General features: G+C 37.6%; 1 protein-coding gene across 1 annotated transcript in view; it reads left to right on the top strand.

Moving 5' to 3' along the window:
* Positions 1-25,144, top strand: part of LOC121725887 (protein kinase C and casein kinase substrate in neurons protein 1) — a 100,479-nt gene that overhangs the window by 5,596 nt on the left and 69,739 nt on the right. Inside the window, exon 2 of the mRNA XM_042113050.1 lies at positions 12,616-12,691. The gene's annotated coding sequence lies outside the window, so the exon portion shown is untranslated. The remainder of the gene's footprint in view (positions 1-12,615; positions 12,692-25,144) is intronic.

The following is a 25,144-nucleotide window of genomic DNA, read 5'->3' as shown; positions in this document are numbered from 1 at the left end:
ACGTAATAATAATTTCTTTTCATGTTTTATGAAAAAAAAAAAATTCGTAATATAGAGAAAATTATAAAAGTTATATGTATTAATTTTGTCGCCTCCCAAACGGCTCCTGATATTCGACACAAAGTAGCCAGTAGCTGAAAAAGTTCGCTCAGCTTCCAAGCTGGTTGGTACAATTATTATCATTTAAAGTGAAATATAGGTGAATTGACTGTAAATTGTTTAGTGGGCTGCCTGTAGCCAGTTCTCGCATCCCCTCGCGCAGAGTTACACGTATGAATCACGCTTCTTTGTAATCCCGCCAGTCCCGCGGGATCCCGCAAAATTTTCGAACGGGATTAGTCCCGCAAAATAAATGCGGGATCCCGGTATTTCGGGATCCCGGTATCCCAGTATTGCATTCCCTAATAGCGAGATATAAAGAAAGCTGTAAACTTAACAGTAATAATAATATAATTGGTAATCAAGATCTATGTCTGATTAGCAACAACATTTAAAGCTCACTTACACACAAAAAGTTTTTTTACAGAAAAGGCTTCATTGATATCATCCTATAATAGATGGGTTTTAATTCGGGTGGCCATGAAGAGCGAGTTTTATGAGATAAGATATTAATCTAGCTAGCTCAAGATCTATTGAACGCACTGTGGTCAGCTTAGCGCAAATCCTGTGCAGAGAAACAAAGGATTATCATTTATCAGCCAGCACATCCTAAAGGACGCGTTATCCTCGAGATTACGACGTAATTACTCACCTAACAAAGCCTCTTCACGCCATTTTATATGATTACTAGCTGTTGCCCGCGACTTCGTCCGCGTGGACTTTAGTTTATAGTTGTTCCCGTGCATCGATTAATTCGTTTACGCGCAAATCAGAAAAGTATATTATGTAGGAACCGCACATTTTTCCGGGGCAAAAAACATTCCTTGTCCCAGATTCAAATTAGTATCCCCAATCTCAATGCCAAATTTAATCAAAATAGATTAAATAGTTTAGGCGAGAATCATAAAAGTTTATTGTGAGGGAACCGTACATTTTCCGGGATAAAAAGTATCCCTTGTATCCCGAGAAAGTATTGCCATACCAAATTTCATCAAAATAGATTGAATAGTTTAGGCGATAATCATAAAAGTTTATTTTGCGGGAACCGTACATTTTCCGGGACAAAATGTATCCTATATTCTTTTTCGGGACTCAAAGTATCTTAATACCCAGCAAAATGGTCCAGCCGTTTACGCGTGATGTCGTGACCACGCGAAATATAACGCTCCGCGCAGCTTCGCCCGCGTAAATTTGATATTTCACAGACAAATGAGTCCACAAAAAATAGCCTATGATCCTTCACGTGGTCTACTTCTTATCTGTGCCAAATAACAGAAAAATTGCTTCAGTAGTTCGTGAGATAAGCCCTTTTAAATAATTTCCCCCGTTTTTTTCCACTTTTTCCTGTATTTCTTCGCTCCTATTAGTCTTAGCGCGATAAAATATAGCCTATAACCTTCCTCGATAAGTAGGCTATCTAACACTGAAATAATTTTTCAAATCCGACCAGTAGTTCCTGAGGTTAGCGCGTTCAAATAAGCCCTTTCAAATAATTTTCCCCCGATTTTTTCCACACTTTCCTCTATTTCTTCGCTCTTATTAGTATTAGCGTGATAAAATATAACTTATAACCTTTCTCGATAAATGGGCTATCTAACATTGAAAGAATTTTTCAAATCGGCCCAGTAGTTCCTGAGATTAGCGCGTTCAAACAAACAAACTAACAAACTCTTCCGCTTTATAATATTAGTATAATCTACTGTTGTAATTGCCCGCACCTTCGTTCATTGCTCGGGAACCACACAATTTTTCGCAGTCAATTTTCGATTTTTAATATTAACTAGCTGTCCCGGTGAACTTCGTGTCACTTTTAAAACCTTCCCTGGACTTCTACGAATATTTTGAGACTAAAATTAGCCCGTAATTCGTTCAGCCGTTTTCGAGTGTTAGCGTTACTAACACAATTGGAAATCCATTTTTATATCTTCTTCTTCTTCTCTATATACTTATAAAATTACATGTCCTCATCACTGATTCATCATCGCTGAGCAAAAACTGTAAAAGTTACAGCCACGAAATTTGGTGAGTAGGGTTGTTTTATTAAGTAGACACCCACAAAGGAAGGAATTTTGAAAATTTTACCCCGAAGGGGGTGAAATAAGGGTTGAATGTTTTAATGAAAGTCCGTCATTTCTTGAGTTGGAAACATGAAACTTTATTTTTGGGTTACTGATTAAAAATGAATGGATACATATTTAAGAGTATTTGGAAATTCTACCCCCAAGGGGGTGAAATTGGGGTTGAAAGTTTGAATGAAACTCCGTTATTTCTTGAGTTAGAAACATGAAATTTTATGTTTGGGTTACTGATTAAAAATGATTGGATACGTATTTAAGTGTTTCTGAAAATTCTACCCCCAAGGGGGTGAAATAGGGGTTGAAAGTTTAAATGAAAGTCCGTCATTTCTTAAGTTAGAAACATGAAAGTTTAATTTGGACTGCTGATTAAAAATTAATGGATAAGTATTTAAGCGTTTTTAGAAATTATACCCCCAAGGGGGTGAAATTGGAGTTGAAGGTTTGAATGAAAATCCGTCATTTCTTGAGTTAGAAACTTTATTTTTGTGCTACTGATTAAAAATGAATGGATACGTATTTAAGTGTTTCTGGTAATTCTACCCCCAAGGGGGTGAAATTGGGGTAGAAAGTTTCAATGAAAGTCCGTCATTTCTTGAGTTAGAAACATGAAAGTTTATTGACGTTTGCGTTTGACGTTTGCTTAAATAGGGTCCGTTTTTACCCTTTGTATAAGAAACCACAAAAACAAAAAGGAGAAAACTATCCATCTTTGTTATTATACTATGTTAACGCGGATGAAGTCGCGGGCAACAGCTAGTATATATAAAACTCAAAGGTGACTGACTGATTGTCATAGTGATCTATCAACGCACAGCCCAAACCACTGGATGGATCGGGCTGAAATTTGGCATGCAGGTAGATGTTATAACGTAGACATCCGCTAAGAAAGGATGTTGATAAATTCCAACCCCAAGGGGTTCAAATAGGGGATGAAATTTTGTATATAATAATACTTCTTAACGCAAGCGAAGCCGCGGGCAAAAGCTCGTATATATAATATATAGATAATAAGCAATAAGCATTGATGATTTTTGTTCGCAATGTATCTGTCCTGTACATTGTACAAGTCCACACAGAAGTATTGTGAAAACTACCAAAGACCACATTACTAATTTTAGTCAATTTATCTATATCCAGCAATCCTTCTATTTCCTTCCTATCTAATATTATATTCCAAACTTCCATTTTCTTACATCTTTCGACGAAATAGCTGTAGTGGATATAAGCATTGATATTTTCCGAGATTTTCACCAAAGTATAAGGTGCCACGTTGTGAGTTGTGACTAAGTTATGTTCGTACTGTATGAATTAGTGTGAAACGACTAGTAAATATAGTCAGGACAATTGAGGTTGGCACTAGCGGGCATTGACCTTTCTAGTCTAGGAGCTACGTGAAAAATACTCGCACTGCATTCTTAAAAATTAAATTTAATTCTTGTAAAGAAACAGACTACTTGTTATATTTTCATCGGAAAACGTCTTGGTTTCTCTTCGTATGATAATCTTCAACTAATTATGAGTTTCAAGTAATATAAATCATACTGTGTTCACATCGTGTGTATGCAAAATACGATATCACCCAGAGTCCAGACTAGAAACATCTGTCACTTCATTGTCAATCGCGGTTTGTAATTTGTATGACAGAATTTTGCGATTCCAGAATACTCAAAATAACTCGAGATAAATGTTTCACAATCTGATAATTAAAATTAAAACTAAAAACGCTTTAATAGGTGGAAACAATAATTAAGAGGATTCCACACCGCCATTTTTTCCATACAAACGTTGTCCCCTGTTTCCTCCCTGGATAATGCTAGTAGAGTTATAATTTTTTTCCTGAATATCTACGGCCACTAATACAATGTCCCTATGTTTTCTTTTTTTTCATAATTTAATTATTAAATAAGATATGAACGTTCAAAAACCCAAAAAAATGGCCAGATTTTCCACTGTGTTCAAACGTCCAGAAAACAGATTTGGATAGATTATACAAAAAAAGCAAAACATAGGAACACAGCTCAAGCCTTTTTTTAATCTTTAATGAAAAAAGTACTTAAATCGGTTAAGTTTTGGAGAAGGAATCAGGGGACAACGAATCGTTGATTTTCTGGATTTTCTGCAGTTGTCTCTATCGCGTTCTGCGGTATAGGCTTGAGGTAAGGGAGACAGCTATAGATATTACACGTACTTTTTTTTCATTTCTCTAGCCGCTGTGGTATCCTCTTAACAATTGTGCAAACAGACGCGTCATTAAACTATTATAGTTACCACTATAATTAGCCCGTTACAACAATATTTGTAGAATTCACGGTCGTCAGCTACACTCCGAAAACACAATGCCATGTGAGCCATGTCTCGTACGGTGCGCCCTCGCATCCAAGTATGAACGCTTGAATTATAAAAAATTCTTACGCAGCTCTATTCATACCAATAATAATGCGATAGTGTCAGTATGCTACCACTACGCCGAAACGGCTGAGCTGGAGCTGATGGAGTATGGAGATACTTTGAGACCCGGGAAAGAACATACGATAATTTTATCCTGAAAAATATAACTTAGAAATATATTATTCGGCACTCAATGTCGTTTATGACTAAGAATATTCTGAAAAGGGTTGGAAAAAATTGTTGACTCCAAATTTTTTACCGAACGATTCGATGCAGATATTTTGCTAGCCATTTTGTGTATAAAAAGTTTAGTTTGTATTCATCAACCTTGACAATGACCGGATTGGTGAGAACTCGTGATAACGCGCTATCATTGACATTCAGCGCAGCCGAAACACATTTAGAGGTTGTGACCGCATAATGTACACTCCCACTTTGTATTACGACGGAACTCAGCCAGAAAATGGTTCGTGTTATTGCCATGTTTGTTTTGCGAATTCTGTGACGTGACAAAAAGGGTACAGGCTACCCTCTGTAAAACATCTCGCAAAGGATGTTTAGGCGACAATTTAAGTAAAAAAAATTGTCCCTAGCATGAGTTTTTTTTTTTTAATGAAAGAAGGGGGCAAACGAGCAAACGGGTCACCTGATGGAAAGCAACTTCCGTCGCCCATGGACACTCGCAGCATCAGAAGAGTTGCTGGTGCGTTGCCGGCCTTGGGAATAGGGTAATAGGGGAGGGTAGGAAAGGGAATTGGGCCTCCGGTAAACTCACTCACTCAGCGAAACACAGCGCAAGCGCTGTTTCACGCCGGTTTTCTGTGAGAACGTGGTATTTCTCCGGTCGAGCCGGCCCATTCGTGCCGAAGCATGGCTCTCCCACGTAGAAACGAAATGGAATTGAAAAATAAAAAATTATATTGAAGAAGCCAAAGTTTCCAAAACGCGTTCTAATTTCCAAGATTCTACCATAGATTATGCTAATGGGGTAAAAGTTACCACTTTTTCTGTAAGCGCAATTCATTTCCACACATTTATTCGTTGCTTACTACCTCTGAGTGACTCGCTCCAGTGATTCAGCTCGAAAAGGTGTGATATTATTTTTTTACGGAAAGCAGACTTTCTTTCATGTGTTATGAAACGAAAGTTATGAGAGTAAAACAAGTCTAAGCCAAAGGCCAAAATTCTGTTGCACATTGCATTGCCTTCCAGACTATCTGCTCTTAGCAAGAAGTTTCTTGAACACATCGCCAAAATGTTAATTATTAATAAGGACTGGAAAAAGCATTTTAGATATATGAAGTATTCCAGTAAATGTTTATTTACTTGCTTCCCCGAATGCAGATAAAATCGAGTCGAGGTATGTGGTAGAAAGGAAAATGGCAACATTGTTAGGGTAACTTTAAGATTATAACTTTCTGATATCCATTTATAGATTCTTGTTTGTGGCATGTTCGGTTGCGCGTTTCAAACGGCAATTTGATACAGAACTGATTATTACCGAAACGTTTGTAGTTGTACATAGTTGGTCTCCAACATTTTTATTAGTCAACAATTTATTAAAGACTATGTGAAGGACTAAAGATTAGTCCTTTACATAGTCTTCAAGGAATTGTTGAATCTCTGGTGTGAAAAAAATCGGCCAAGTGCGAGTTGGACTCGCGCACGAAGGGTTCCGTACCATTATAGAGCAGAAATAAAAAAAAGGGTTTTTGTTGTATGGGAGCCCCGCTTAAATATTTAATTTGTTTTTAGTATTTATAACAACAAAATAGCGGCAACAGAAATACATAATCTGTGAAAATTTAAACTCTCTAGCTATTACCGTTCGCGTTCTTGAGTTACAGCCTGGAGACAGACATACAGACAGACCTCGGAGTCTTAGTAATAGGGTCCCGCAGCCCGCTTTTACCCTTTGGGTACGGAAACCTAAAAATGTATTTTATATGTTTTATACGTAAGTGCAATAAACTTGAATCTCTGATGTAAGATTGTTTTGTACTCCTTATCAAAACGTTTTCATCTAGATGTACCGGTATGACGAATGACACTATAAAATCGTATCAAGGTTTCTGCAAGGTTTCTGATTTCTACAATTCTGAATAATAAAGTAATACAAAGAGGGTACCGTGTGTGAGTCTATGTTGTTCTGATATTCTTTTGAAAAGGATTTCATAATTATTTGGTGTCCCAAGAAGATCGAGGAGCCTAGTTATCTGAATCCCCGAAATTAATCAAGCAAAGCGTAGCTCTCTAAAGTTAGCTAGGTTTCGGAAACATCAACTATTGCTATGGCACTACGTCGTCGAGATAGTTGTATTCGCGGTTACAACGAGTTTGAGACCGGCCATTAAAATGCCTCGAGCCCACGCACGCCCGCCGCCGACCGGTTGTGGCATCTATCGCGACAGCAAAAAGTCCACTTTCCCCCGGCCAGTCTCGCCGGTTTGCGATTACACACCATAACCGAACGGCAACAGGTATGGGTTTATCGATGGGTGTGTGTTATTACATTTGTTATGTCGGAGGGTTGTGGTCCTTGAACATCCTTGAGAACGTGGGAAGCGTTGAGCGCTCGCTTCAGAATCATGTAGAGCTGCTTGCGCAAACGCATAGAAATATGTGTAGGAATATTGTCTTTCTAATAGTATCGCTTGTTCATTCTTTGCCGAGTATCGTGGTAAGGCTAAAGAGGAATGGATTTTAAGATTGTTATTATAACAAGCACGTAAAGAATATCGTGTGCGATTGAGCAACGAGTGCAAATCCGTCAGTTTTCATTTGTCAGCCTGTCAGCTATGCAGTATGCACAAATAACTCAATTAGTAGTTTAATGCAATCGTTTGTTTCAATGAATGTAGAACATATTATTGCGTGGCAAATTGACTTGCTCTGAGATCTATCGAATTTATTGAACACTAGCTGACCTAGTAAACGTCGTTTTGCCATTTACGCTAACTTTAAGCAAGTATAAACTATCCGCCTGAATCACTATTATAAACGCATCATTATCCGTTTGTAGTTTTAAAGATCGAAGGTTTATGATACCATGGTATGAACCCATAGACAAGATCAATCGAGCGGCGAGCGTTTGGGTGTAGACTGTACCGCTATCGCGATATCGCGGTATCGCGGAAGGACACAGAAGTCCGACAAGTTTGCAAAGGGCTCGGCCGCAATCCGATAATTGTGTTAGGTCTAGGCTCCAGGCGACGCGGAATGCACCAGTTCTCAACTAATTACTCTGGACCGCAATGTAATTTAATTACTCCCTTCCAATATAACGTCATAACTCTGGGAGCCGATGTTTTCGCAGCCCCGCACGGAATAATTCGCTGTAATTAATCGTTATTGGACTGTAATTTTTCGAATCCGACGGAAATTATTCCACCTCGTAGATCATGTTAGAATTTTAATAACTCGTATTATATTTTACGGCTACATATTTTCTACGATTACCAAATGAATAACTTGAATTTTAAGTAATATACCTAGTACTTACAGTATGAATTAATGACCATATTTTATTAGAGAACAAATTGTTTTTAAATGTCATCGTTCCATATCGTGGTGTATGATAATTGATGGGTCTCGTTAAAAACTTATGAATTACGTTGTAATATAATATTATAATTTAAATTAATGTCAGAAATGTAAAGTATTAAAATACCGTTCTAAACGGTACACCGTATATATAGTGTTAAATAGGTTTAATTGTTTGTGTTGAGTAAGTAATAATACGTTTAGTATGCCTAAGGCTGGCTGCATGGCGCAAACACACGTTTTCCGTGTTCGATTTTAATTCGCTTTCCATATTTGTAAATCCGAATACATATTCTGCACACACGTTTCAAGTGCAAAACGAACGTTTGAGCTCTAGTGTCACAGAATTGAAGACGTTAATGGATAAAGCAAGTAAGCAACAGTTAAAAAATTGCCGTTTTTTGCATAAATGGCAATTTTGCATGGCGGCTTTAGGGCCGGGAAAATGATTTGAAATCAAAACTGTGGGTTTTATGTGTAGCCAGATGATGAAGTAAGTTACAACTTACAAGGTATCTTCAAATTATTAGGGGAAAAATGAGTAATTGTCGTTTAAATGTTACAAAAATAAGTTAGTTATCTGGTTCTTCCACTTACGTCTTTAGCACAACCATCGCAGACACAATAGAATTTTCAATCAATGGTTATGCGGCAGCCGGCTGCCGCTTGGGGATTGATGGGTTAATACTTAATTCCAAATTGTAATTCCACATTAGGAAATCGAATACGGAAATAGTGAGTATGCGGCCAGCCTTAATGACGTTCTTTTTCCGCTTCGATTCGCTTCAACTATGAAACGAGCCCGAAATTTAGCGACGGGTTGTTGACTCGGCAGTCGGCAGACGCTGCTGTTTATGTCTGTTACGTGGTCAGGAATATGTTTTATAATATAATAGGTCAACGTATGTTATAATAGGCTTTAAGCCAACCTCGTTGTGTGTCCTTGGTTTGGATGACCTATTAAAATAGCTTGTTAGTCGCGGTTGTTGGATTAATTTTGTTACAAATTATTCTTCTATCATGCCCTAGTAGTACTTAGCATTTCCATTGTGGGTATCGCAGACACAATAGATTTTCAATTGCTATGCGGCAGCCGGCTGCCGAGTGCCGCATTAATTACATTAATACCCTATTGATCTTTTTATTGAAAGGTGATACTTACTGTAGTACACAAGTATCGCGTGACGCTAATATTATCCGATAAGTTATACAACAAATACTCATAAAAAACTAAACACAGGTTTCGCTACATGTGGAAAGAAATGGGCACAAAAAAGATGATCAATATTGACGTTTTAACATGCGACTCAAGTACGTATCAATAGCCATATTTGATTGAAATTAACTCTGGAATCAATACCCCGATTCTACTATTTTTATGCTACATTAATGCAGCTTCCTTCCTCGTTTGATCCAGTCCATCTCCTATAAAACATCAAAATAGTAATCGTGAAACAGACGACAAACTGAGTTTTGGAGTTTTAACTTTTAACCAATCAGAACGCGTTTGAAGATGGTTTGCCATTTATTGAGAACTAGATGATTCTAAAAACACTGTTGCACCAAAATTCGTTTATATCGCGCGGGAACCTTACATTTTGTTATAGGTCATCCTATTATGCTTCCCCGGGTATCAAAGTATAGAGATACTTTGATACCCGGGGGATACCAATCCATATCCATACCTTGTACTAATATGTATTCTGTGTCCATACTTCCATACTAATATTATAAATTCGAAAGTGTGTCTGTCGGTCTATTTGTCTGTGTGTCTGTTTGTCTGTCTGTCCGTATGTCTGTATCTCCATACCAAATTTCAGCTAAATCGGTTTTCTAAAGTAAGAGAGAGAGACACAGACAGACAGACAGACGGACAGACAAACAAATAAATGCGAATTTATAATATTAGTATGGAAGTATGGATTTGAATTTGATACCCAATTTCAATAGAATCTGTTCTGTGGTTTGGACGTGAAGTCCAGGAAATAGACAGACAGACACACTTTTGCATTTATAATATTAGTATAGATATCCCACCAAAAACATTTTCATGTAAAAATGTTGCCAAGATGAGAACATAATATTATAGTTCGTCGTGTCAAAAAGTAGTGAGATCTCATGTAGAACCAAGTTTCTAACCTTACATACTCAGCCCTAAATCTAAAAACCTTTATTTTACACTAAAGCGCGGCAAAATATTTGATAATAATATAATAATGTGTCAGCCGCACGAGGACAATCTATAAACTCTACACATTAATCAAAATCGGTGGCCTGGCCATTTATCATTACTGTGTATTTTAGTTTAGTTTAGTATTAAGTTCAAAGCCCTGGCGAATAACAAAATGGCCAATCTACTGATTTTGACTAATGTGTAGAGTTTTTGTTCTGTTGCCGCTGTAACAACAAATACTAAAAACAAAATTATATTTAAGGGGGGCTCCCATACAACAAACGTGATTTTTTTGGCCTTTTTTGCTCTATATAAATAATGGCAACAGGTAGGTACTTGATTTTTTCTCAAAGTCCTTAGTTACATGTCTACTTTAATATTTAATAATAATATTAAAATAAAATAAAAAATTAAGGGGGGCTCCCGTACAAAAAACACAAATTTTTGCCAAATTTTGCTCTATAATGGTACGGATATAGGTTAAGTTGGGTTTGATAATTTTTATGTTGTTTCAGTACTAATATTATGTTACATACCAAATTTCAGCTTTCTAAGACTTCAGGAAGTACCCTAACAGTTTTGATGATCGGTGAGTCAGTGACCAAATTGTGGATTTTTGGACACCTATAAAATCTAAAGTATAATAGCTACGATATTCAAAATTTGCGCATTTAATAATTATACCCATGTCATTATATCTTAAAAATTTCAACTATCTGCCATTATTCAAACCAAAGTTACGAGGGTTCAAAAATACGACGAAACGTTTCGAGAAAAGGTAGGTAGTGCCCTTGCGCGCTTCGCTTGGCTCATCTTGGCGGGGGCACTCCCGTGCCCCCAGATATAATTTTCTAGCTTGATATGAAACGGACTAGACGACTGTATTAATGTTAGATTACGATAGCAAACAGGGCACTGTAATAAACAAACTCACAGTCGCGGACTCGCGGCGATTGTTACGCGTTGTTACGTTTCAATATTTCAATGATACTTTCGAAATAACGTAAGAGTAACTGTTTCGCGAGATCGCCTGTCCTAGAGCAATGACCAGCGCCGCGGCCCGCGACCGCCGCGGCCCGCGACCGCCAAACGCCATGACATACTATGTTGTATAGTTCATACTTTATAGCCATAGTTTATAGTGTGTGTAATGTGTTTGAAATAATTGAATAGGGTGTGATAGCTGTCATGTTCTAATTAGTTTAAGTCGAGCATAACCAAATTCAAATAATTTTGTAAAGGACAATGGAAAAAAAATGAAACATGAAACCATCTCCGATAGCAATAAGTTACTATTATTTTTTTGACTCCAACTCCAAACAAATAATTGTTGTTTCAATTGAATATTTTGTGTTCCATAATCCATTGGAGACTATCCCGATCAGCGCATTTTCATTCACGCCTTTTTTTATCGACTGCGTTTAATTTCAAAGAAAATTACTTACCCAATGCGCTGGAAACTTGTAATTGAAATAGGCCTTGTTTTTGCTGGTAACGATTGGACGCGATTTGCGGGTGATTAGTGTAAACAGTAATATAATTTTATTGTTTGGCTGAGTCACTTAGTGAGAGGGCTAAAGCCTATTTGATATTCCGGCGATAACATCAGTTGCGGCCGTTGGCAGGGTGCATTGCCGTGTAATGTTGGAGAAAATGTAGAGTTTGCGTACAATATGGGTAACAATTGTTTAGTGTTTACATCTAAGTATTCTTCTTTTTTATTGCTGGTTTCTGGTGCTGGTAGGTACCTACTGCTAAAAATATCATACATATAATATGTTATGTATATATAATTAATGTCTAGCTTTTTTTCGTAAAAATCTTGATTATGTTTATTGTTCTGGAAAAAAGACTTGCAAAATGAACGCTCTTTACTTGTTCCTTTTAAACTACTGGAGATATCCAAGCTGTAACGTTTTACTAGTACTACACAACATGATTATTCACGTGTTTCCTTGAAATGAAACTCTATCTTCTCAACCATAAGATTTGCATTTGCATGCTCTAGCACGTTTAGGGTCTCTTTTCAACGGTCGCGGAGCGAGGCGAGGGTTGTCCAAGGTCGCACATTGTGAAAAACTGGAACCTATCTTAATCTCAGCTTAGTTTACATCTGTATGGAGTGCTTATGTAACACGCTATTAAGCGTACATAATATAGTCTCGATACCTACTACGTTATAATATTATACTCGTTAGCATATTACGCCATATGCCAAAACATGATGACATAGGAATTTTATCGCGTTGACAAATCAATTATTTGTGTGATACATACGCGATTTGTTTTCGAATTGAAATCTTAATTCGTTAATTCGTTTTCTGTTGTCCACAGAGTCGAAAGTGCATCCATGAGACGTCGCTAGGCTTCCTGGTTCCAGGGAGCGCCACGCTGCGCCATCTAGTTTCATGTAAGTTCCTATTAAGTGCTTAAAAACCTACTGTATAATGTATTTTTAAGTCAAAAAGTTAAATTATGTTTTGAACAATAATCACTGTTCCTTAATGGTCCAAGCCACCATACGTGATACGAGGCTCAAAACTTTTCACAATAAATGAATTTGGTGTAAAATACTCTCGACTATAATAAGCTCGTGGTATGGGTCATTTGGACATGGGACACGCTGACCCTTTGAGAGGGTCAAGGGTTGGATTTAATTCACCGAAACATAAATTATTTAGCACCTTGAGTCTTGACGTATTTTGTTTACACCAAGCCAAGTTCAATAACTTGCTTGCGCCTTGCGGTTGCCAAGATAGTTGCGATGCGGTGTGGCTGTGCCCCGTGTTTTTCCTAACCTTCAAAACTGTTTATCTCGGTCTAGGTTAGTTTTGATGTACAGATTACAAAACCGCAACCGCTAACTTTATAATGCAATTTACCGAACTATAATGAGGTATTAGTCATTCGATACCTAACATAGCGAGTGGTAACTTGAGTATTTCTCAAAGGCTTGTAAGTGGTACTCAGGTCTGTCAGAGTTAAACCACTAATATTGCTATACTGTGGTTAAACATTAGTGACAGAAGTTATCGGACGCATAGTGTCCAGTTTTTGAGTTTTTTTGACAGAGGGGTGAACTATTTACTGGCGCAGTGGCTGACCGCAAAACATTAACCAATCGGCAACTCTATAGGTTAAATAACACCTGTCAGAAAACCTCCGAAACCGGCCATAGAAATCTCTATTCAGCTGTGCGTCCTATACCTAACTTCTCTCACTAAAGTGGCTCAGTTCGGGAGTGTGCATTGAATTTGAAGAAGCCATGAATGAAACGTTTGTCCGCAAATAGAGCCGGCGTCTCAATCTTCCAATAAAACGAGGTCGTTGGACCCGCACCACAATGATATCACGCGCCACAAGAGAGTTGCCCGCTTTTCCGCGTATCATAAACTGTAATAAACATGTTAATATATTGATTATCTCTATAAATATGTTTTACATGTAGAGTTCATCTCCATAAATATGTTTTACATGTAGAGTTCATCTCCATAAATATGTTTTACACGGAGTAGAGATGATGGTTCAGGTAAAGCGTGCGAATGTTATGACTTCAAATAAGCTTGTTTTTGCGATAGTCTCTTTAACTAGTTTGTGTTTTGCGCTTCGTAAGTGATTTTTAAACGAAAGAATTGCAAAATCAATACTCTGATAAGTAGTCCCCAGACATAAGGACACCAAACCTTCGGATCACGAGTTTCAAGTTTCAATGTTTTCATAGTTTTATAATGATTGCTATTACTGGTGAATGGTGATAAATGCTTGAATTGATTAGCGACGTACATCTTGTAGTAACGAAATGAGGAAACTTTTCCAAATGATGTGTCATTTGGAATACAAACCGAGTAGAGCCGCTCTCGGCCGACCTGTCTAGCACTACTGAAGTGGCGTGACCCCGAGGCTTCGTTAGTATAATTTAGGCTCGGCCGTCTTTATCCGTCGTCGCGGATCACCGGACACGCATAAGCGGCGGATGTCGGATTGTCCGTTGTCGAGAGACCGAGATGTGCCTGACCATGAATCCGAATGTCTCACATTCTACAGAGAAAAGTCGCTTTTTCCATTGAACATTCTGAAGCTAAGCGATCGTTTCGAGCTATTGTTTCGAGAAAAGGTCCAGGAAACGTAGATTGCGCTTCAAAGAGACTTTCAGGATGTAAAATGCAAATAATCTCTGTGCTACAAGAGACGTTTAGAATTTCAACGCTACTGGAAAATTTCAAGATTTTTCGCACAATCTCGGCTCGCTGGTGCTAATTAAATTCGTCAGCGCTGCGCAAGAGAATATTTAAGGTATGACCTCAGGCCTGAATCGTCTCGGCCCTCGTATAAAACAATAAACGCGCCCGTACAAGGGCTAATTAATGCCGCTGCTGCGAGGCCGGCGCATTGTGAACACAATCACGAGTTATCAAGTAGGTGGTAAGTGGTAGCCGAAATGTTTATGGCTGACTGTCATTCGTGACTATCGTTTCTTGAATCAATCAGCACTGTTTGAGGTATAAAGCATTTATTTTATGATGCCTTATTACTTCTAATGTTCAATGGTTAGGTTATTTTGGGTACTAGGTTGTAGGGAATGTTTTTACCAATTGACGTTAGACGCAGTTTACGTGAACGTTTTTTTCTGTTATTAGTTACGTGTTTTTCGACAACCGTTTCGATGACTTTGTCTATCGTATAGGTACAGTATTTTGCTTAATTACTCTCAAACTGAATAAATATACTTGACGTCTTATTTTTGCATAAACTTTATAATGATAACATCTTAAACTCTAGTTAGTAGAGTTTGAGAGTTTGAAAGTACAAAGGCAAAGTTTTCTTGTTAAACTAAGAAATTAGAAGACGTTTACGCTAAACTCCGCTAGGTCAAGTCCACTATTTTAACAAAGCCAATTAGGGGGCCATTGAAGTTACTGCGACACGTACTAACATAACGGCTGGAAGCCTGGCTTGCTATAACTATAGCCCGGTCACTGAACATTTTTAACCCCCGACAAAAAAGAGGGGTGTTATAAGTTTGACGTGTCTTTCTGTCGGTCTGTCTGTCTGTCTGTCTGTCTGTCTGTCTGTCTGTCTGTCTGTCTGTCTGTCTGTCTGTCTGTCTGTGGCATCGTAGCATCCAAACGGGTGGACCGATTTTGATCTAGTTTTTTTTTGTTTGAAAGCTGACTTAATTGAGAGTGTTCTTAGCTATAGTTCATCATCATCAGCCTGCTCCGTGCTGAAAAATCGCGGTTCATCTGGTTCGTGAAGGGCCGATTAGGAGCTTGCAGTCGTTTGGTGGGCTTTATTGCATTCTGGTTCGTTACATTTACGAATATTTACACATTAATGGAAAGTTGACCTGGTGCTGCAGCATCACCTGGTAATCAATAGGATACTCAACTCCTTAACAACTTAGAGCAATGGTTCCGTGTTTGGGCTCATTTTAATTGCGACAACTAGTAAGACGTAGATAACCAATAAATTTTTGCATGCTGCTGCTGCAGCATCACCAGGATTCTACAGGAGCCGAGCTCCATATGAACACAAAGTGGAGGTTTCATGTTTGGTCTCATATTGACGGCCTCATCCAAAAGGACATTCCTAGATGGTATTCATTGGGATATAATATGATCCTGTTGATAGGAATTATTCTGCACTATAACCAACACAAGTTTAAAAAGCAAGAAATAAAATTAAATTAAGAAATTTAATAAAACCCCCGCCAAACAACTTTAAAAAGTAATAAAATAATATTATATTTTACTGACTTTCAGTTTAAATAATTCCTAAGTGTAAAGTGATATTTTAGTCCATAATAATTGCTGTCAAGGTGTGTCGGGGGACATTTTGAATTCGGAGTCAGTCATACGTGATTCATTCGCGAAATTGTCGCTATTCGCTCTCAAATTGCATGCCCTTGGCAACGGGATAGCTAAAAAAGATCGTTAACCGATTAAACGTGTTCGGCGACCAAGCTATAGCTAGTGGACTACACTGGATTACCTTCTACAATCTACGTTATTGTAAATAAAAGCCTCGGGGCTTGAGTCGAGGGAATCATTCGTGTCGGGAGTGGTCGGTGATGATGATGATCACTTCGCGCGACAACTTCCTTGCGTATGATGCGCATGATTCATTTTTAAAATTCACTCCAGTCACATCTTCGTCGTCGTGATTCGTGACCGAGCAATAAATAATTACATAGTCCATCTACTCGTAAACATTATCGCGTATGCACGTCCGTGAATAATCGCCTTAGGCCGTGTCCACCACCGCCGCGCCGTCACCGACAAAAATTCAAATTAAATGCCACTTTGGTTCCATTTCGCTCTTCGTCACTGCGGCCGGCCATAGACGACCGCATCTTGCAGCCGAGACCGACTGCAAGATGCGGTTTCCACACGGCGATATGCAGTTTCCATACTAAATTCATATCCGCAATACACAGACCACTCGAGCAGTTCTTGAGCGGTCGGAGCATTTGTTCATCGCGACCGACCCTAGAGCAGTCGGGACCGACTGCAACTTGCGGTCCGCCTCCGTGGTCTAGTGGTATAGAGCACGGCTCTTGACTCGGAGGTCGTGGGTTCGATTCCCGCGTTGGAAACATGTTATTTCCAAGTTTGGTTAGGACAATGCAGGCTGATCACCTGATTGTCTGACAAGTAAGATGATCCATGCGTCGGATGGGCATGTAAAAAGTCGGCCCTGCGCCTGATCTCTCACCAGTCGTGTCGGTCGTCCGTCCCACTGGGTTATGAGAGTAAAGGAATAGAGAGTGCTCTTGTGTACTGCGCACACACTTGGGCACTATAAAATTACTCCTGCGTAGCTGGCCTGGTTTCAATGAAACCGGCCACCGTCACCGAAACCGGTGTGGGAGCTATTATTATTATTATATTATATTATTATACCCAGTCTACAAGCCAGCAGCGGCATGGGTCGCTAAACCAATGTCGGTAGAAATTGAAACCTAGCCTAGATGATAAAGTGGCATTTTAATTGAATTTTTGTCGGCGACGACGTCCCGGTGACGGCGGCGGTGGACATACGACTCACGCGCAGCCGTGCGACTTGTAATGAGCGCCGTAATGTTGACTTCTGCTCTACCATTAGTCCATTACATTATTCATCTGTGTTACAGATCCTCTCGAATGATTTTAGTTTCCAGGGAGCTAAATTATGCGGTTTTAAGGTTGAATCAAAATGAGTTGCGAGTGCTTGAATGATTGAAACATTAAATAAATGATCGTGCGTGCGAAATAACTAATCAGATATTGTGCGGTAACCGTACACTTTGCTGTAATGGAAACTATCGTATTACATTGTGTGCTTTCTGAGGACTCCAGAAATTTTGGACATTTATGGTTATGCTGGCAACATTATATCCACAGACCATTACCATGTAAATTGGTTCAGCTTCGAGTGAAATTGAAGAGGTCACTCAGTAAATAACAGAGGACACACTTTCCCATTTATAATTTGAATCTGGTACATGGATGTAATGTTTCTGTAACCTGTCGCGGTGTCGGTCTGCCTGTGAGGCTGTGAACCGGTCGCGGCATTCAGTTATTCACTTGTCGGCTGTCGGCTGTCGCTTTCGCGTCATTATCGCTACGTGTACGAGATCAATCACACCTTCAGATTAACGTTGAAAGAGAAATTATCGACGTAAACACGACGAGATACACTTCGAGGATAAGTTCTCAGTTCATTTTGAAATTAGAATTGGACCATTCAAAATTTTAGTTTTCTTACTGATATCACAAGATAGACACTGAATGTATGGACTCGCCGCTTAGCGTCGGACTGCCATCTGCCTGAAACGTAATGGGGTGATGCATGTTGAAATTAGTTATTTTTTTTTACTACCCAAGATAGACACTGAATTGATAGACTTGCCGCGCGGGGTTGGACTGCCGGTTCCAACTTCCAAATGACTTATTTCGCATCCGAACGCATCGTGACGTTACAAATTTGCAATCCGACCGACCCTTTGGCTGAGGGAAATAATCCTCTAAATATATATTAACGCAAATAATGCGATTGCTGCAACTTTATTCACTATTCGAATTCAGTAGGCGCGGCGAGTTACGTGCGCGCCGAGCCATGCGCACGCGCATACGCCACGCGTGTATTATCTTCGGTTATTAATGGTGGCTGTCATGTATATTATACAACCGCGAACGTAACTCCTATACGCAATGTTATTTAATAGTAATGTAATAGGGTACGTTTGCTGCTCAGTTTTTAACATAAGAGTTGGTCATATAGGTCAAGATTTTAAAGTTAGGAATAACTAGCCGAGACTTCGTAAAAGTGAAATGCTAATGTAGAGTGTAGACTAAACTTATAAATTTTCCTCATGTGTTTCCTCAACATTTAAAAAATCCGTTTCATTCATCGACGATTCAAAATGTGCGGCAGTTAAACAGGGTAATTTTAAACGCTTTATCAATCTTTATCGGTGTTTAATATAAAACAATGTGTAATTTAAAACAGTGTGTTCTATATTTGATATTAACTGAATCGGCTACCGTGCACCGAAGATACCTGATAAGATTTTACGATAAGATATCGTTAATATTTTATAACCGACTTCAAAAAAGAAGGAGGTGTCTCAATCAATTCGATCTGTTCGATATCTCTTTTTTATGGTAAGTATTTACATGTAACTAAATTAATACTTTATCTTGCATCCTGTAAGCAGTATGCAAGTTAAACGTAGACTTTTCTAGCCATTTAAAATAATAAAGGTCAGGTGTAATCCTTACTTTACAGGAGAGGTTTCTCGGACATTTAGTAAACTTTAACCTGAATTAGTAAAAGTAATCAAAATCTTAATTAAGTTAAAGTTAAGCAATCATTAAATTACTCCTCGTGCGGCCTTTATCCGGTTTCGGTATGCAAATAGTAATTAGAAGCAAATAATGAGTCGAACCCGGATAGTGTTCGACCCGGCGGGGGGAGCGGCGACCAACATACAGCTGTACTGTACCGTTAGCCTATAGCCACATATCCGCTGCTAAAGCCGTGTGTCCACCGCCGCTGTCTCCGGGACGGACGTCATCGACAAAAATCAAAATAAATGCCACTTTGATATAGGCTATTGGTTTCATTTTCTACCGACATTGGTCTAGCAACCTATTACCCATGCCGCCATTCAGGCACTCACATGTCTTCCCTCGCAGATTACATCTCGCTCCCACATATCCCTCTCGACACGCGTGTGACAGAAATAGGACGACTCTATGTAATAATTACTTAATCAAAGGTTAGAAATATCAAAATTAACTGATAATTAACATTAAAGAATATGGTCATCAGAAGTGAGGGTAGTTAAATAAAAAATATATAGACGATAGAATATGTTTATTGTCGGTCCAAGGCCCTACCACTGGTTCAGTGACCTTCCCACTGAGAAGAACCAGCAAGAAACTCGGTGGGTCTAAATATTCTTTTCCACAGTATAAATTACAATACAGAACACAGTATACACAACAATCAAGTCACTAACAATCATAGCAAAGGCATAACCAATAATCAAATAACATTTAAGAAATATTATCCACCTAATAATTAACACAAAGCAACACAAATACAATAAAATATGGCGGATAATAATTACAATAGAAAAGTACTTAACTCACTGTTCAGCCGTCTCCAGGTCACCAGGGAAAGTGACCCAATTACGACTTTCTATGGCTTATATATCCCGGGTTTGGCTATGACCAGGGTATATTTCCATTTATTGGCTAAACCCATTGACCAATCAAAAACAAGTCAATATTATGTCTTGTATGATATTTTAATTATTAAATATTATTTTAATTTGACCGAAAATATTCCCTTTATCCAATCAGCCAACCATAACATTTCTATTGGATAATAGTCCACAAAACGTTTTATTTCTCATTTAAGTATTTATGTTCGAAATATCCTAGATATTTCGAACAATACATTTATAACATATTATCTTTAATTGAAACAACAATATAAATAACAACTTCTAACTGAAATAAACATTAAGTGTCGATAATTAGATAAATAAGTATCTAAATGAACCAAAACTATCATGTTTCACAGATAATAATCATTTTTATCTACTTCGAGGTGCATATTTCACAGATAAATACTTTCATCTTCTTCGAGGTACACCTAAATAACCTAGTTATTTGCCACATTTTTGATAACCTTACTTTTCAAATTATTGTAATTTCTTTATTCCTTTGTTTAATTGTTACTATTATAATCTCAATTCTATATTCTTATTTCACTTTCTAACACGTGCGTGAAGTTTCGACGCAAATCTCATCAGATATATGAATCATTTAACCCCTGACGAAACTCGTACAGCGTAGAGCTGTAGCGCAGTTTTTCCCAAAGTGGGCGACGAACCCCCCTTGTGGGTGCTGAAGGTCTAAAGGGAGGCGGTGTGGTCCCAGAAAAAAACGTTATTTCATCCATTTTAAATTGAAACAAGGGCGGCGCTAAAACATAATTTGTTCTCAAAGTAAGCGGTAGACAAAATAATTTTGGGAACCCCTGCTGTAGCGTAGGACGGTGAGGTCCGCGTCCAGGTAACGGCGGCGCGGCGGTGGACAAACGGCTTCACTTTAGCCTATCCATCCATATATCCGCTGCTAAGTGGGCTAATTATATTATTACGGGTCAAAATATTGGTATTGAATACCAAATAATTGAGTACGTGGGCAAACAAGACGATTATGATCATCGTAGATTCGATCGAGAGATGCGATCACGTCCGAAACTGGTTGATAATGGTCTCCGCGGGAAAAATACTAACTTACATTAACTAGGTCTATGTATTTGATTTTAATTGACTTTGGTATGATATTTTAGTCTTAACTGCTTTTGATTGCAATCCTCTGAGTTTTGCACACATCGCAAGTGACAATGTAATTAGGAGATGAATGAAAATATTAATAATCAAGTTTAACCATATTTAGTAAATACAATTTTATGGCCAATTAATCAAACTAGAGATCGCCCAATGGTCGAAAAACCTTAGTTTCAACGACATAATATAGGACTACTACCAACTAATATATATTCTGTACTACTACCTATATTTTTATCATATTTTTTTCAACTCTAGTCTCTGGGACTCAGCTGATCTCAGACTGACCGTGTAAGCATTGTCTAATAGTATCTAAGATTCAATAAAAAAACTATAATCAATTTTCAATTTGTCACCTTGTTGTCAACAAACTTCAACCATAAAATATAAAAGAGTATAATTCGTATGTATGCTTGTCACTCAAAAATCTGTAATTTTTCCTAGTGTGTGTGTTGTAGTGTGTGTAATGTTTTATTTGTTAAAAAAATGTATAATAAAAGCATAATTTCAAAATAATATTAGCTCGATGCACTCCTTCACCATATAAACTATATCTGTGCAAAATTTCATTCACCTACGTTTTCCCATTTTTCGTCAAAAGGGATACAAAGTTTTTGGCTCACGTATTAATATATAGATGATGGTATTAATCAAGTTATGATGTCAAATAAGTGTATGGTCAATTCTTAAATTATAATCTTCTTCTAAATTACATAAATATTCTGTTGCATACATTTTAAAACAGTTAACCCAAAGATAGAGCCCCTATCATATCTTACGCAAAACGGAAACAAAAGCAATCCAATCAGAAACGTACAATGCTATAACATAAGAGGAGGTTTTACATATTGATATTAAAACGTGTTGTATAATTTTATATTTAAAGCAATTTTATAACAAGGTCTTCGTACATTGTTCGCCCTGAGAAGAACGCTATATTAGCCGAGTCTCAAGGGAAATTCGTTTTTAATTATTCCACAAATTTTTGTATGATATATTTTACAATAGTAACATGTTTGATAGTGTATAAGAAACATTGCGAGCACGTTAAACTTGAGTGATAGATGAAATAAGAACAGCGGGGCTAAAATGGTCGCTTTTGAGAATCATATACTTAATCATAATATGATTAATTAATAATTTTTAAACTCCACTTTGCGTGCAATTCATATAGTGATTCACTTAGATTAATGATTGGTCCCGCGAGCGGCGCTCGCGCGCGGAGACCAATCATTACTCGAAGCGAATCACTTTTAAACTCCACTTTGCGTGCAATTCATATAGTGATTCGCTTACATCAATGATTGGTCTCTCGCGCGCGGCGACCAATCATTAATCTTATGATCATGATTCAATATATGATTCTCCAAAGCGACCATTTTAGCCCCGCAGTAATCGAAACGATGACCTACATAATTTGTTAAATAATCTTTATTTTTGCAGATTTATTTCTATGTATGGTAACCAAATTGATCTATCACTATGATCTGGCTGCAGTAATCAAACAGATAAAAATTAATTTTCTGTGATGACAATACAACATCTTCGTTTAACAAAATAAAATGCTTTCCGAGATCTTGTATTTGAATGTCATTTGTGACTTGAATAATGTATCAATAATGATGGTGCGATGAGCTGGATGCATATCAGCCAGGCAAGACAGGACAGTCTAGACTCTAGTGTCTAGACACTAGAGTCTCGTTCCAGATCTACACACTAGTGTGTAGATCTGGAACGAGAGGAAAAGAAGACCTCAGGGGAGTTTGTCCAGTGGTCCGGAATATGTACATAAATAAAACCAATTCAGTATATTAAATTTGGTGAATTCTGCTCCGAGTGTGTCTTGTAATGATATCCACTTTGACAAAGTTTCACCGCCCAACAAATTATAGAAAGTATTACGTTATTAATTATAGAAAGCGCACATTACACTCGCATTTGAGCATTTGAGCTAGTTTGAATAATATTTTACAAATTATCATAATAATACGGAATTGAGTAACAGTTTGTAATGTATTTTACGAAACATTACGTTCCTAAAGTGTATTTCATGTACAAGAGAGGAATGATAGAATACCATAAGATTCTATTAAATTGTTGGGTTAGGTTAGTTGGGCCACGGCCCACGATCGATAACCATGAAAATAATCATGAATCGACGTTGATGGTCATGGATCAACCGAATGTTCATGTAATATTGGTAATCAAATACATGTAGTATTTGCCCATCATGAGTTAGCACGCAACGAAACACAGGGAGGACATTTTTCAAGTATTCATCGGAGGGCGGAGGCGTAATTCGAAACACAAGTTCCATGAAAAGTTGCCCATTCTCCATATCTCACAAAGTTGGCAGCCCTGGCCAGTTTTAAACTGCAAATTAACGGCTATTGTCTATGGGACAAAAGGTAATTTGTGAATGGGCATAACAAAATACATTAAACCGTGCAAATGGATAAACTCGAGGCTCGTACGTTCATAATGACCACCTTTGTTGTACTCGATAATTGCTTTTCGGTGCTTATGTCTTTATGATTTCTTCGACGTGGACTATGGGCTGAAGAGCTGACAGAGAAAGAGTCTATGTAGCGTTTGGCTTATTTGCTGAATGCACGGACTGAAAGATTACTTAAAAGTATAGAAAATCCGCGAATGAAATAATATAAGAGACAGTGTCTCATAGTGCCTTATGGCACTTGAGCCCAGTGTTCACTTGTGCAGTATGCAGTTTTTACGCACTATTCACATAACATAATAATGATAATATGAACATTGATATTGGAATAAAATCTTATTTAATAATTAATTGTTATCGCAACATAATACCGTTTAAATAACAAATTATTGAGAGAGCTTAACGCGCGGTTAGAAGATAATAATATGAGCGACCTGCGAAATGTAGGTCGCGCCTGTGGTCCAAGTTGTGAAATATCGCGAGTTCGCACTTCACCAGCTCAGGACCCCTATCACTAACTTTGTCAAAACCTGAGCTAATCCGTGCAGGTATGTAAACAGTTGTAAAGTGAGTGGTTCTGTTTCGGTATCATTTGCACTTTTACTTCTCAATGGTTTTAACCTGTAATATTTGTCTCTGAACTGGATTAAGAAATGTCAAACACGAACGTCAAATTTGACTAACGGAATTGTTTTTTTTTTTAGGAATTGAAATGGCTTAGCCATAACGACTAACGGAAAAATTGTAAATCAAGATGAAAATATAGTTTAAAAAAAGATTGATATTTTTTATTATAAAATATACTATTTTCTAATATATAACGTGGTCAATGTAGGAATAGTTACTTTTGCACCGATTTATTGTATTTAAAGGTAATTATTATAAATGTGTAAATGGTTTTATTTATATTTTTTGGTATTTTATAAGCCCTTTATGAAAACACTGAGAAAATAACACTCCTTCATGTTTATATTATCACAAGCATGGCGATCTAGAGGAGAAAGAATTCTCTGACATTGGCAACTAACTGAGTCGGCAATTAAAAAAGAGAAGAAGAAGGAGACAAAAAAAAAGATAATTAGATATTGTTATGTTTATAGAGATTATGTTTTAAGCAAGAAATTGATAAGTTTATTATATCCTATACCTATTTGATACCTACGCTAAATAATCTACCATGAAAAAGTCTTAGAAATGCATCAAACTTGTGGATTACAATTACATGCATTACAACAGAGTTGATGTCATGAGTTGAACATAGTTTGTTAAACTTGAACTCATTCTTGAACACCTACGTTTTTTTGAGCTTTCAAATAGGTATTATTGTAACATAAACAGGCAATTTATAAGTTTAATAATCCCCTTTTCGTGCCTTGTAAGGCATTTTACATTATTAGTACTGTGTACGCTGAACCAAATATTTTTCAGGATAAAGGATGATTGCTAACACTGAGATACTATAAGTACTACATTTTATAATAAAGAATTGCAAGTGTAATGATGACGAAGTCCTAGGAAGATAATATATATTCACTCAAAAGCTTTAATTAAAAGAAATT

This window comes from Aricia agestis, chromosome 4, assembly GCF_905147365.1.
Source record: "Aricia agestis chromosome 4, ilAriAges1.1, whole genome shotgun sequence".
NCBI lineage: Eukaryota > Metazoa > Arthropoda > Insecta > Lepidoptera > Lycaenidae > Aricia > Aricia agestis.
The sequence above is the reverse complement of the archived record's forward strand: the minus strand, read 5'-3'. Positions and strand labels throughout refer to the sequence as shown.